General features: G+C 38.2%; 1 pseudogene; it reads right to left on the bottom strand.

Moving 5' to 3' along the window:
* Nucleotides 1–2,838: 2,838 nt before the first annotated feature.
* On the bottom strand, nt 2,839–3,851 carry LOC109375933 (histone-lysine N-methyltransferase SETMAR-like; annotated as a pseudogene).
* Between the last annotated feature and the right edge of the window lie 11,718 nt (nt 3,852–15,569).

Raw genomic sequence — 15,569 nt, forward strand, 5'->3', positions numbered from 1 at the left:
GACAGCAACTTGTCTGTTCCCCTTCCCCCAATTCCCCAGTGCTGTTCCCAACCCCCAATTCCCCAATAAAAATCTTAAAAAAAAAAAAAGTTCTCCCAATGGAGGACCTCATCTTTAACACTCATCCACTACCCTGGTTCTCTTTCCGCACCCTCTGGAACCCTTCAGGGGAATGCCAAATCCTTCTCTCTTCTATTAGGAAGAGTGATTTTCTTCCTCCTCAGGCAAGCTGGAACCAGCAGACATCAGGGCTCTGGAGGTTCGGCTTCTTCCTAAGCAACAGTCTCTCAGTAAAATCGAGTAGGAGCCTCTACAAGCTCCTTATATTTATTCCTTATTTTTGTCGCTATGTTATCTCATTTAATCTTCAGGATAAACACTGTGGGTGAAATATTAGAAGAGTTACTATAAATGATGAAAATAGGATGCAGAGATCTCAAGCTACTTGCTCAACTTCATGAAGTAGAGAAATAGCTAAATTTATTGTATGTCTCAGAGATGCATTCTATCATAGAACAGCAAATCCCTTGCCAACATGCCTTACCCACAGCCCTCCTTCCTAGCTCACCCAGGTGTATCCTGACAGGCTGGTGCCAGAAGTAGAAACGGGTGCAAGCAGATAACCTGGCCCAAGAACAATGAAGGCTTAATTCCATCCTACCAAACTCAACACTCCAAGGAGAAATGTAATTGTTTCTTAGCCAGCAGCAGCTATGATCAACAGCTGTATTGGCCACCATTTCAAAAAGATTAATTTCAAATTCCTTGTATTCGAAGTTCCCACAAATTAGCTCAGATTGACACAGTTTTGCAGCATCCTGTAACAAGAGGGGGCAGCTGTCCTCTCCTACAGAGGAACAAGCTGCTATTAGCATTAATGCGAGGTGTGAATCTACCTTGTCTCATGTCAGTGGGAGGAGAGCGCTAGTTGGATGATGAATGTAGATAAAATTATTCTATTCAAAGCATCTCTCACAATTTCTATTAGTTGCCATGGTTTATCTCCTCATCTGTCTTTATGAACCAAATTTGTTCCAAAGTTATAATGCTTTAGATTATCAGCCGCATCAGGTAATGTCACCAATGATAAGCACCTGCTGTTAAAATAAATGCTGTGTTCTGTGCTGCATCTCAACTTGTTTTTTAATGCAGGCTTCTAAGAGCTTGTGCAACAGTGGGAATCCATTTATCGGCACAAAACGGCCTCGTGTTTACACATGATCACTTGGTAATCATGCAGCCTGTGTACAAGAAGTCAAGAAAAATAATAAGCGTGGCTCAATCTGTAAGGCGGGAACAAAGGGGCTGTCTTTTGACAATCAAGCACTATTTATGAGGATTAATGTGGCTTTTGATAAACTGCCAAACAACCACAGAGGCCAGCTTTAGAACAAGGCACCCTGACGACCTTTTGGGCTCTTCATTCTCATGAAGACTCTTCACAGGGCATGCTGAGCAACTGCTTAATAATTGGAAATCAAATGTATTAAAAGAAAGCATAGCTAAGTGTTCTCCCTGAAAACTCAAATAACCTCGGTTGGCCTCTTTTCATAGCAAAGAAATCATGTTCTGCAATCAAAAAAGGTAAAGATATTGCCTCCTTTTTTCATAAGCCCCAGTGTCCCCAAAGCATATGCACACTTTTCCTGAATTTGAGTTTATGCTCTTGGTATGAGCACAGCTCTGCAGAGGAGGCAGTTGCTACAGAAATTCAGAAATGCTACAAAGCCCTGCCAACACCAAAACTTTCTGTTCACCTTTTCACTGGCCTGAAATGGGATTAAAGTAATACTTTCAAGGTAGGTGTTGGGAGACAGTCCTTCTTGTATTTCTCATGTCGCTACGCATCTTGCTGGGTGTGCCAGGAATGGCAGACCAGGAGTATTCCATACAGGGCCTTTTATTGGGGTTGTATTTGCATTGAGCAACCTTGAGAGAGGAGGTAACATATTTGCCCAAAGGGCAGGCTTGCTTACTGCTTGCTATAAAAGCAATGAGTTCCCCAACTTGTTGTCCCTCAGGTGTGACGCAAGCCCCCTGCGTGTGAGGCCTCCATCTGCCTTAAATCACATGGGACTTGGGGCAAGAGAAACTGATACAAACATACTGATGCTCACGCTGCCTGGTGTACCATGAGTAATAAAGTCCTTTATCTCTGACAAAAGAGTTTCTTCTTCTACCAGCACTCATGATACAACAACACGATAAAGTAGGATCAAATCAACCTCCAGGCTTCACACTAAGATGTAGTACATATGCATGATCTTGATATCCAGAAGGCCACTGGTAAAATAACGAGAGAAAAATCTTTCCATTAACAAATCAGCACAGGTTTTTTTATTGGACCCTCCCTCTCTTTCTCCTCTCCTCTTCTCTCCTCTCCTCTTTCACCTCTCTTCACCTCTCCTCTGCTTTCAGTTCATGTGGCTCAGATGGGTCTAACCCTTTTTCTCCGAAACTTCAGAAGGAGAAACATGGTCCAGCCTGGGGATTCCATCCTCCTGTTCACAATAGTTGGTTCATGAATGTGGCTCAAGCCAAGTAAACGAGACTCAATTTACTGAGCACCAATTCCAAAATAGGAACTGTTCTAACAACTGCAAATACTAGTAAAACTTTGGATTGCAAGCATGGTTTGCGAGTGTTCCACAAGACGAGCAAACATTTCTAACACATTTTAACATGGTAAACAAGTGATGACTTGCAATACGAGTAGTTTGTTTCCGGAACGAATTATGCTTGCAAACCAAAGTATTACTGTATATTAGGTTGGTGCAAAAGTAATTGTGGTTTCAGACAGTGAATTTTAAATCATCATAACTAGGTTCAAACACATGTTTATTGATCAAAATATGAACCATTATAATCAACATATTTTTGCCAATGAGAAATAATAAGTTTGTTTATTCGTGTAGCATAAAAATTCGTGCTTTGGGATTCAACGAACTCTTAGAAAGCATTTTCTGCATCCTGCTGGTTGTGGAAGTGTTTTCCCTGCAAAAAGTTGTCAAGATGCTTGAAGAAGTGGTAGTTGGCTGGCGAGAGGTCAGGTGAATATGGCAGGTGAGGCAAAACTTCATAGCCTAATTCGTTCAACTTTTGAAGTGTTGGTTGTGCGTTGTGTGGTCTGGCGTTGTTGTGGAGTAGAATTGGGCCCTTTCTGTTGACCAATGCTGGCTGCAGGCATTGCAGTTTTCAGTGCATCTCATCGATTTGCTGAGCATACTTCTCAGGTGTAATGGTTTCGCTGGGATTCAGAAAGCTGTAGTGGATCAGACTGGCAACAGACCACCAAACAGTAACCATGACCTTTTCTGGGTGCAAGTTTGGCTTTGGGAAGTGCTTTGGAGCTTCTTCTAGGCCCAACTACTGAGCTGGTCATCGCTGGTTGTTATATACCATCCACTTTTCATCCCACGTCACACTCTGATGGAGAAATAGTTCATTATTGTTGCATAGAATAAGAGAAGATGATACTTCAAAATGATGATTTTTTTGATTTGCGGTCAGTTCTTGAGCACCAACTTATCAAGATTTTTCACCTTTCCAATTTGCTTCAAATGCCAAATGACTGTAGAATGGTTGATGTTGAGTTCTTTGGAAATTTCTTGTATAGTTGTAAGAGGATCAGCTTCGATGATTGCTCTCAATTGGTCATTATCAACTTCCGATGGCCGACCAGCATGCTCCTCATCTTCAAGGCTCTTGTCTCCTTTGCAAAATTTCTTGAACAACCACTGCACCATACGTTCGTTAGCAGTTCCTGGACCAAATGCGTTGTTGATGCTGAAAGTTGTCTCCTCTGCTTTATGACCCATTTTGAACTCGAATAAGAAAATTGCTCGAATTTGTTTTTGTCTAACATCATTTCCATAGTCTAAAATACATATAAAATAAACAGCAAGTAATAAGTCATTAGCAAAAAAACATAAAGCAAGAAATGTGCATTAAAATGATGTATAACATAATCACATTTATTTAAGAATGTATTCCAATATCAAAGGCAAATTTCAACAATGCAAAAACCGCAATTACTTTTGCACCAACCTAATACTTGGAAGCAAAATAGACAAGATTCTTCTTTGGAAGAGCTTATTGTATACAAGTGGACTTTTCCTGGAACTATTAGGTAAGAGCTATCTTTGAGCTGTGGTTGCTAATGTAGGAGAACACATGACTAAAGTTGCAGGGGCCTTCCTTGACTCCTCACTTGGATATTCTATTTGATAACATGAAAACTCACATTGGAGGAAAGCAGATGAAGGGATAGATTCCTGATGACCCATTTGAGCACCTCATGTACCCATCCATGCCCAAAGCCAATCTATTCTTGGATATTTCAGTCACATAAGCAGATCAATTCCATTTTTAAGTCAAGCTATTTTGAGTTATGTTTCTGTCATTTAAAACCAAAAGCCCTAATAATACTGAGATTAGGTAAATTTGGGTAATACTGCATACTATATTGGAGATTTCTTATGCAAGTTAACATATAAAAGTCATGAGAAGTCCTGCTGTAAAAAAAAAAAAGTTTAATTTTGTTTAACTTGAGATTCCTCTTACTATTTTCCATGGACATTTCCACTTTTTTTCTGTTACATTTCTCAAGTTTTAATAAAACTGATGTTCCATGGACCTCACTTGGAGAATATTGGAATATTCATTATAAACTCATAAATCAGAGAATTCAACAGAATGAACAGAAAATATGTACACACATGAAAGTTTTCATCTACAAAATCTTATTCCACCAGCATTTAATGAAAACCCACTACATGTCAGACACAGTGGAAGGCACTGAATATGTAAACTCAGAAGGAAAATTAGAGCAGAATATTACACAAACATCAATGCCTTCCCGTTGACCACAGAAACATTATAAATATCTAAGTACGGGAGTGTGGCATTTCCATAAAGAAGTTTGATACTAAACTTTATCATACTAAGACCATATTAAGGCATTGAAAAATCAATCTATTTCTTGATTTTTGTTAGGAATTACAAAGCAAATTTCTCAGATTAAATACATTCACGATCTCTCAGAAGACAGATAGAAATAGTGAAATATCTAACCTAGTTAGAACATGAGGATAATGCAATTTTAGAATAGGAAACCTAATAATATTAGATTTACAACCCAATTTATACTCCAAAGCATTCCAATTTGGTCAGGAAATAAAACCAAAGTCAATAAACTGTTGTGTTAAATATCCTAAACAATGATGAGAAATTGCTTTGCAATGTATGAGACAGAAAAACACATTAAAGAAGATATGTATAGAGCATAATGTAATCTTGAAACGAGACTTCCAGGAAATGAATTATATGAATCAGTTCAATTCAACAAATTTTTTTGGTTCCTACTATTTGTCTAGTCCTATGCTAGGCACTTGGGGGCTATTTTAAAACAAGAACAAATACAGCATCCTACAGTCATATTTAGTTTGAGTAATAAGCTTGGAAGGCAGACATCGTGTTTGACTTGTCCTCTAAGCGCCCATGGAAAATCAGAGAACGGAAATACATGTATTCAGATGTAAACTCTAAACACAAGAGGATGAAGAAAGGGAGAGAGAGATCAGAGTAGCTTGGGAAAACTTTAAAGAGAATCTCAAGAGAAGAAATTAACATAAGCAACGTCACAGGAAGTATTTTGTTTCATTATGTTTTTGTTTTTAGTTATTTTGTTTGTGTTTAAACTATAAAGTGTGCATAGTGTAACTGCTTTGACTGTCTTAGAGAAAAAGCATTGACAGGTAGCTAGAAGTTGGGCAGAGGATGGAATCAATGACAGACAATAGGAAGAAAGCGGACCGATCTGATGCATTTATTTTATTTAACAAGGGTTTCTTGAATAACTACTATAGGAAAAAACATCGTGGTAAGCTTTTGAACGCATATAAAGATTAGTCATTTCCCAGATTTGTCACCAAAAAAGTGTCAATAAGTCAGATACAGAAAATAATACACTGAAAAAAGTGTGCTAAAAAGGGTCATAGGATTGGAAGAATTTCACACTACTGGAGGTGGAAATGGGGTAAATCCCTTCTGGTTGGAAGTCAGAAAAAGCTGTATATACTCTGAGTTTTAAGGGTGAAAATTTTTGACAGGTGGAAAAACACATGATGAAGATGAATAAAACTTGATTCATTGACTGGAGAGAATGTAGAAGCCTATCTCAAATGAGATAAGGTATCTGAAATCATGTTAAAATGGCCTAACACAATACAGCTGTAAAAGATTATACAGTGGCCTGGATCAACTCAATGTGCCTGAGCCATTGTTCTTCAATTACAAAAATGGAAACTCTCAGGCCTCCTCTGTTTTTTTCACATGACTTTTGTAAAGGCTTAATAAGATGTACCAAAACATTCTTAGTATTTTTTTTACCATATATATTTCTTTTATTAAACAGATTATGGAGGTATAACTAATATACAGAAAGACTGGATGAATTTAATGTACACAATTTGATGAGTTTGGACATATGTATGCACCCCCAAACCATTGACACAATCACGATAGATAATACATATGTGCATTACCTCCAAAAGTTTCCTCATCCCCCCTTGCTTTTTTGTTGTTGTTGTTTTTGTTTTGTGGTTAGAACACTTAACATGAGATCGATCCTCCAAAAAAAATTTTTTAAGTGCACAATATAATATTGTTAACTGTAGGCACGATGCTGTGAAGCAGATCTCTAGAACTTACTCATCTTGCAAAACTGAAACTTCATCCACCCACCCTCCCACTTCCCCCTCTTCCATTCAGGGGCAATCACCCTGCCACTCTCTACCTCTGTGAGTTTGATCATTTTAGATACTGCATGTTAGTGAAATCATGCAATATCTGTCCCACTGACGTATTTTTTAAATTATTAATCACTTCAAAATTGAAGTTTATTTGTGACTCCTACACCAAATCCTGCACATGTAGGTAAGTCAGTCAATTTAAAATACAAACAGAGGTATCATTTCCAAGAAAAATCAACAAGGTCTAAGCAAAGATCTTCAGACTAAAGCTACAAATATGAAAAGTCAAATTAAGTAAGCTTCAAGGGCAAAAATAAAGTTGAATCTAAATGACTTGCAGCCTGTACCCAGTGCAGGTTTCTGCCACAACCTCAGAGAAAATTCTAATGTGTTTTGACATATTTATCTGTGGGAGACTCTGCCATTGCATTAGCATTCTTCAAATTATTTTTTACATTTAAATTGATTTCAATTACATAGACATTTCAAAACATTAATATTCATTTGAGATATTTCTGATATCTTCTCTTGGTGTGCTAAACTTTTTTAGGCACTGGTTCATAATTAACTCACTCCACATGTAACTGCTGGAGAATTACCCTATGAAATTCTGATTAGTATAAGAGCCTTTTTTGCATATGCTCAAAGTTCCTAAATTATAAACATTCCATTGACAAATGGTCACACAGATAAACTCTTCCACAAAGATTTCACTTTCATATTTTTCTCTCTCCCATTGCTTGAGAATAAGTAACTTGAATGAGAAAGCTCAAACAACAAACACATTCATTGACTTGTTATGAGCAAGAAAGAGAGGAATTTGATTGATTCTTTGGAGGAGACAGGGAATAGAGCGTCTATGGGGAAAAAAAAGACAATTTGATCCCTTCTTGTGGATCCTGTAGACTTAGTGTGAATGGAAGGGATTCCTATGGAAACTTATGGAAAAGCAAGATTGAGTTGTGCAAATAGAGGCAGCATGGACTATTTCAGGAGGCCACAGGCAGAGAAAAAAATGAGCATTTAATACAGAGAAATTAACTGAACTTGTAGGGAGGAATCATGGAATCACACACTGGTGTTTGAAGCAATGCCATTTAAATCTCAGGAGGTAAAGAAAACCAAAAATGTTCTGTGGGACGCTGTGGGAGAACTAAATTAAATAATATATAAAAATACTTGGCCCTTAGAAGGCATTTAAGAAACAGTAACTGCAATTATTCTCCTATTTATGCTTCACAATTGAGTTCAACCAAATATTAGGAGCTGTATCCCCCCCAGTGTCAGGCTGGCGTGCAAGATTAGGCAACACTGCCCCCTCGTGGCCTGCTTTGTGCTCTGGGAAGATCAGCCTCATTAGCGGACCTTGAAATCCATGTAAAGACCGCCTTTCTGTATTTTGTTGAGGTCCAGGGATACGTGGGAGAGAGGTTGAACTTGTGTTCCAATTGGGATACAATCTTGTATGAAGGCCTGGAAGTTTCCAAAAGTTGTATTAAACTAGAGAGAACCCTTGGAACTCCAGAGTAAAACCCACTGTGAGTTAAGAGTGGTCCAGATGGGACAGCAGGGAGGAGCTCGCAGAGGAACCAGGAATTCCAGGTGAGGGTCCGACCAGGCTTGATCTTCCCTTAACCTGGCCTGCCAAAAGTTCTGTCCTCCGGAAGCAGAAAGGTGTGACATTAAGAAGGAGTTAGCATCACGAGGGATGTAAGAGCTGTACAATTGGGAATAGCAAGTGAAGGTGATTTCCTGGCTCGCGGAAGAGAAGATTAATAAGAATCAGTGGGGTAACGAAGGTTGAGAGCAGCAGGAGCAGAGTTTCTGAGTGGCATGGAGGTCAGAACATCAGAGAAGCTCAGCACCAGCACAGTCAGAGGCAAGCACCTGGTCCAGCTGGTCCAGCAAAAATAGGAGAAAGATTGCTGCTCTGCAGGCAGCACTTTTCAGAATTGCCCTCTTTCCTACTGAGTCAGGAATCCTAGAGGAAGTGCAAAGGTCTGAGGGAGGAGAAGTCTTCTGTTAAGATTGTGTCATGGAACACATGAATGGCCAGGTTGGTTATGCTTTATGTCCACTTCATAGATGTGGATACTGAGACTCAGACACTGGTTCATACCAAACTGACCAAATTCACACAACTAGTATTTTTCTAGCACAAAGATTACAACAGGAATCTATGGGATATGAATTTCTTCTTTCTTTTATTTATAGCTACCTGCCTCACTTAGAAGAAAAAAAAATGTGGTTACCCAAAGACATTTATTCCTCTGATCCTTTTAATTTTAAAATGTTCTTAGTTTACATTATGCTTAATTTCATAAGCTTCTTCCAATCTTTTTGTGGAGTATGCAGGGTATAAATATTACATAAACAAAATAAGTTACATTTCTACAGGGACATGTATTACAAGTTCCAAACAACAACTGGCCTCTGTTGAGCCTTTATAGGACAATTTTTTTCCTGATTTGAGATCAGACTATATTTGGACCAATCAGAGGATCTTTTAATGATCTACCAACAACAGATCCCAATAAAATAATAGGAAATAAGTAATACTCTGTGAACACTAAACAACTTTGAAGGGATTATTCTGAGAAGTTCAATTATCTGAACTTGATGGATATCCTCCAAAATATAGTGAATTTATACATCTTTCAAAGAAACCTGATGTAACAAGGTTATACTCTTAGACTTGCATATTCTCCTCTTTCAGAGATTTTTGGTCTAAACGTCCAGTGAGACAGAAATAAGTACAATTAAAAATAATGGCTGAGTCACTAAAACAATTTGTTAGTGTATTTAATGTAAAAAAGAATCTTTCCATAACAAATAGAGAAATCCAATAAATCAAAGTCCCTTGGGGAAAAAGAGACCAAAAAAATGTTTTCTAATTTTTCCATAGGATGACAATGTGCACAATAATAGGTTCAAATTACATAGGCTGGAATCTACTGAATTATATAGCTTTGGTTGCTATACCATTTATATAATGCCTACCAATGTGACTGTGATTTCTGGATAAAATATAAAAAGTTTTCATTTACTTATTTACTTAAAGAAGTTCATTTTTCTCTAACCATATTTTATGGCCCCTTTGGAGAATAAAGGCAGTCCTCAAATAATTTACAATTTGACTCTTGGATTTCCCTCTCACTTCCCTGTGGAGCAGGGTGCCTGGTTCAGTAAAACTTAAATTCCAACCCACCAAAGGAGACACCCAGTCTCCCCCCGCCCCCGCCACTCCCCCAGCCTTCAAAGGTGCTTCCACCTGAAAGTTACCATATTCTTCTCAGTGTAAGCAACCGGCACTCCAAGTCCTTAGAAAAACGTGCACCAGGAGAATATGGGTACAATAGCAGTCATCATCTGGCCACCACAGTGTTTCAAGCAGAAAAAGAATTAATACAAGGACTTAGGTGCTTACCCAACTGTCAGACACACCAGAGGAATGGAGGTCAGGAAATTCAGCCTCAGCCATTCCCTCTCAGAAATTCGAAAGTTTGCAATAACCACAGGAAACTGCTGATAGTGATCAGAGCTCCCTGCAAAATCTCACATCAGCTGAAGACCACGTATCTGACTATGGCTACCCAGAGGAGTAATAATGGATTTCTGGTTCTGTCTCCCCTCCCAAATCTCATTTAAGTGTGGCTAATCAGAAAAGTCTGTGTTTTAGTCTGTGGCCAGGTCTGCAAGTTTTGGGGCAGTGTCCATAATTCCAGGCACTAGAATGAATTTCAGCAGAAGACTCTAGGGTCCTATAAGAAGCATTTGTTATTAGTGACAAGGAATCTGAATTGGTGACTCAGGATTATTCAGTGAGTCTTGGTTCTCTATAGCTGAAGTTGGATGCTCATTTTAACCAATACATATCATACTCTGGAAAAAACAGCTGAGTATGTGAGTATGAACTAAAAAGATGCAACTCTAAGAGAAAATGTGGACCACCCTTGGCTGAAGGAGTGAGGTTAACCTCTATCAGAGAACCTGTGCAAGGATCTGGACAAGCAAAGCGTAAATGCTGCAGCGAACTCTGCCAAACCAATTTATAAAAGGAACGCTGTACACCAGTTACAGAAACAATAGAAGCAGAAAAATGAGTCCCACTAGTGAATCAGCCAGTTCTCCAATTCTCTCTTAGTGAAGCAATCGTAAGCACAACCTGCCCCTTTGAGTAGTCCCCTGCAGTCATTAAACACTCAGAAGAGAAAGAAAAAAGGTCATGGATGTCCTGCTGTTTTGGAAATTATGAAATTGAGTGGGTTTTCATTTAAATTTTTTGTTTCCAGGTAAATATGGTCAATTAATGCATTATAGGCTTCTGCTGTCTTCTAAAAGCCCAGTAAGATATATATATAGATATATATATATATATATATATATATATATATATATATATATATATATATATATAGAGAGAGAGAGAGAGAGAGAGAGAGAGAGAGAGAGAGAGAGAGAGAGTGTTTAAATAAAGGCATGAACTCACATAGACAAAGAGTATTTGGAAAAGAGACAAAATGACAGTTTTGGAAGCTAGAAAGCAGCTGGATGAGTGGTAAATTACTTGGCAAATCTGAGAAAGCTTAATTGTAAGCCAGCAGAAGGAAAAGCTGAGAAGCAACATGATACATGTGATAGAATCCCCAAAGACCCAAGATTTAGTGGACCAGGTACCTCTGGAAGAATTGGGATGAAAGTGATGATAAAAACAGCAGGACTGGCTTGAAAGCTATTTTTGAGAAGCAATTAGACCTCCTGGACCCTCACCAATCTTGTGAAGCTAAACAGCCATTCCTCTCTCATTCTGGCGGACTAGAAATTTACAGAGAGAGTAAAACTGGGTTGTCTTTACTAGAGGACCACCAGGCAGAATTTTAGGAAAAGGTACCATAATGGAAATAGGGGAATTAAATGAAAGTTTCCATACTGAATGTTGAGGCCGCCAACTTTGAGGACTATACCTTCCAGGCAGGAGGACAAAAGCAATTTTTCTAGGTAGTTTTGCCAATCCAAGAGAAAAGACTTAAGGCTCTCATAAAAGATTTCTCAATGAAACATACGTGTCAAACCACTCTATTCTGAATTCTATGGTCCAGGCACCCCCACACATGCTCACAACTTCCAAACGGGAGAGTTTTGGTGCTCTCTCCTTAACTATAAATGGTCAATAAAGATATCTGAGGCAAGTCTCTAAATGACAGAATGGCCAAGCCAAACACTGATAAAAGCAACTTGAAGGAAACGATACTATACTGGAAGAAGAAAAGTAAATTTAAAAAATAACATTAATATGCTCAGATAAATAAAAGCCGATATTGAATCAAACAATCAAAACAATAATGATACATTAGTTAAGAAATCCTAACTGCTACAATAGAAACACCTTGGCAAACTCAATGTCTTAACATAGATATTTATTTCTCACCTATATAAAGTCTAATTAGTAATGGGGAGTGGGGGATTGTTCCACAGAGTTATTCAGAGTCCCAGTCTCCCTCAATTTGTGACTTCTCCATCTCTTTGGTCCTTAGAGTTCTATCTATTTATCTGATAAATGATGAAAGAAATGTCAAAAGAAACATATCTAGTTCCTAATTCTTTATCCTAGAAAAACATATGCTATTTTTGTTCACTTTCCATTAGTAAGATGCAAGAGGACCTTAGAAATGTGGTCCCTGATTGAGGAGTCACTTTCCACCAGCAATTCTATTTTAAGGAAAGAGATACAAATCTATATTGGATAACTGGCTGTCTACGCCACACTATGGAAAGGAGAGAGGGGGGGAGGGGGGGGAAGGAAGGAAGGAAAACAAAATAGATCTTAGAAAAAAAGTATAATAGTAGTTGTTATATAATCAAAGTAAGATCTGGAAGATGAAATTGAGAAAACATGGCAGATGGGCTGCCGTGAGTCGCCAGCGATGGTGGAGGCTGCAGCCCCTGTGGCAGTGGGTTGCCATGGGCTACTGCATGTAGCCAGCAGCCAGCGTGAGCGGCCAGCAGCCACCGTGAGCGGCCGTCCAGAAGCCAGCGACTGATCTGCCTCACCTAGGAAGAGCGCAATGATGGTGCCAACTTGGGCCAGTGAAGCAACGTCCTCCACAACTAGACTGAAGAACAAAAGGACAGCAACTTGTCTGTTCCCCTTCCCCCAATTCCCCAGTGCTGTTCCCATCCCCCAATTCCCCAATTAAAAAAAAAAAAGAAAACATGGCAGAAAGTATAGCAAAAAGACAAAAGGATGGAAAATAGCACAGAAACAAAAAAAAATTAGAAGTTAATTCATAAGGTCTAACATCAAAATAATAGGAGTTCCAGATAGAAAAATAGAGAAAAAAGAGTGGCGGAAAATAATCAAGTCAATAATTCAGGGTAGATTCATAGAACTGAGATGTATAAATCACTAGATTAAAAAATTTCACCAAAGGTTTGACATCATCGATAAAATAAACCTACACCAACATACATTACATGATGTTTAAGATCATTAAGGAAAACACAAAGATTTTTAAAACATTAAGGAATAAATCGTAGCTCATACAATGATCAAGAATTAGAATGACACTGGATTTCTCAATATTAAAATAGGAGCTAAAGGAGAGTGGATCACTGTGATCAGAATTGGAAAGGGACACAATTTTTTAACCTAGAATTCTAGAGCCAGCCAAACTAGCAATTAAGAGGGATGCTATAATATAAAGACAGTTTTAAACATGCTAAGCCTCAAAAAGTTTACCTATCACGCAAACCTTTTTCAGGACGCTGTAGAAATTGTGTTCCACCAGCGCAAGGAATGAGCTGAGGACAGAAACGCCAGGGAGCTACAAGAATAGGATCCAACATGAAAGAGAAGGGAAGAGCATTCTCAAGATAATGGAAAACAGATGTCAAGACAGTAACCGTGCGTTAGGCCTAGAGATCAGCCAGTCTACACAGCAGCAGAGGAATGTGTCATTTACAAGATGAAATTGATAGCATGCCTGCAATATTGGCATTATGTTGAAAGGCTATGTAAACAGTGAGGAGAAAGTTGGAGATAACGTAGTCAGTACTAGTAGTAACAGCAATAGCACTAGGAGTAGTATTACAAAAAAAAAAAAAAAGAAAATTAATTTACTTAAACTTGGCTGAAGAAAAAGTAAAACTGTAAAGGAAAAGATTGAATTAAGTAACATGACTATGTATGAAATACTAGTAATATATAATTGAGTAGTCAGGTAAAATTGCATATTTTGTAAAATGTCTAACTCTGCCTTAAAATATATAGGTTGATTATTTTAATTTTTCACATTCATTTTGTTGCATTTTTCAGGAACACATCCTCTCTGAAAGCAGAAGAAGGCTTATGTTGCCCCTATGGAGATAGATTACATATTTTTCTTCCAGGCATGGCCTAGGTTTCACTTTCTCATAATTGTTGCGTTTAATATGCAGCATTACATTGAAATCATTTGGTAGCTCCTGTAAAAATATTGGCAACGTTTTCAAACTTTTATTAAAATTTGATCTTTTAAAGTTTAAATTATGTCCTTTGAGGAAAGGCATTGGAAATTCTCTGTGAATGCTACACAAAATAAAATTAATCTTTAATAATTAAGAACAAGAAAGTCAAGTTGGAACTCCGCAAAAGTAGGAGACCTATCTACCCATCTGGCCCAATTTGTGCCAGCCATACCAATTAGTACAAATTTAATACTTACAAGAAATTTTCTACATTAAGTAAAAAAAATAAGCCATATTCCCCTGACCTAGCTTACTGAATTTCAGGAATCATCTTTGTTTATTCATACCATAGCCAGGCTTACATGAGAGGGAAATAAAACCCCTACCTTGTTTAAGGTAGGGGATTTGTTTGTTTGTTTGTTTGTTTGTTTGTTTTTATATGCATCCTCACTCAATTTTTGACTGTTGAATACATCAAAATACACTTCTCCCCACCCCCACACATCTCAGTGTTGGGTCAGATAACAGCACGAAGCCCTGGCTCAAGGGAACGGTTCACAGGGTTTCTCAAAGGGCATCTTGTGAGTCACGTACCTAAGAACTGTCTGGAGTATTTGTTAAAAATGCAAATTCCTAGGCTCTGACACAGAACAACTGATTTGAAATCTCTACAGTAGGTTTGAACTTTCGATTTTTTTATTTGTAAATATCCCATGTAATTCTCATGCAGCTGAAATCTGAAGACACACTGAGTTAGGAAGTAGGATCCAAAGGCCAGATCATTACAGAAGTCTTACTGCCACAGAGTTCAAGCAAAGGCAAGGGATTCTCATTCTCAGAGGCAGAAGCAAGATGAGGTTCCTTTGGAAGTCACAGAGTCACTGAAATTGGAGAATAAGAAACCAGCCTTGAAGATGCGAGTTGCAAAGGCTGAGATCAAACATCTCAAGACAAATAAGGTTCTTCCCAATTTTCTGCAGAGGTAGAGGCTTGTGATTGTACATGGACATTCTTGGACTGCAATATTATTTTGCTACTTTTATGACTAATTTTATAAATTTTACTTTTTAAATAAAAAATTGAGATAAAGTAATGGGGGGTGGGGTGGGTGTATTTTGGTGTCTTTAACTGGTAGGATTGAGTATATCTGCCTATATAAGAAAACTAACTCTGGCTTAAGCAAGATGGTAGTTTTATTTTCTTTTCGCATGAGAGCTGACCAAGCAGGTCTAGAACTTCCTCAGTAGCCTGTGCTTCTTCCAGTTCTCCGCTCTACCATCCTAATAGTCCGGCTAGGTGCTGATGCATATATTATGGTTGCTGGGGCTCCAGGCATCATATCCTGTTCCAAGCAGCAGGAAGGACCAATGG

Source organism: Hipposideros armiger, unplaced genomic scaffold, assembly GCF_001890085.2.
Source record: "Hipposideros armiger isolate ML-2016 unplaced genomic scaffold, ASM189008v1 scaffold_1005, whole genome shotgun sequence".
NCBI classification, from domain to species: Eukaryota; Metazoa; Chordata; class Mammalia; order Chiroptera; family Hipposideridae; genus Hipposideros; species Hipposideros armiger.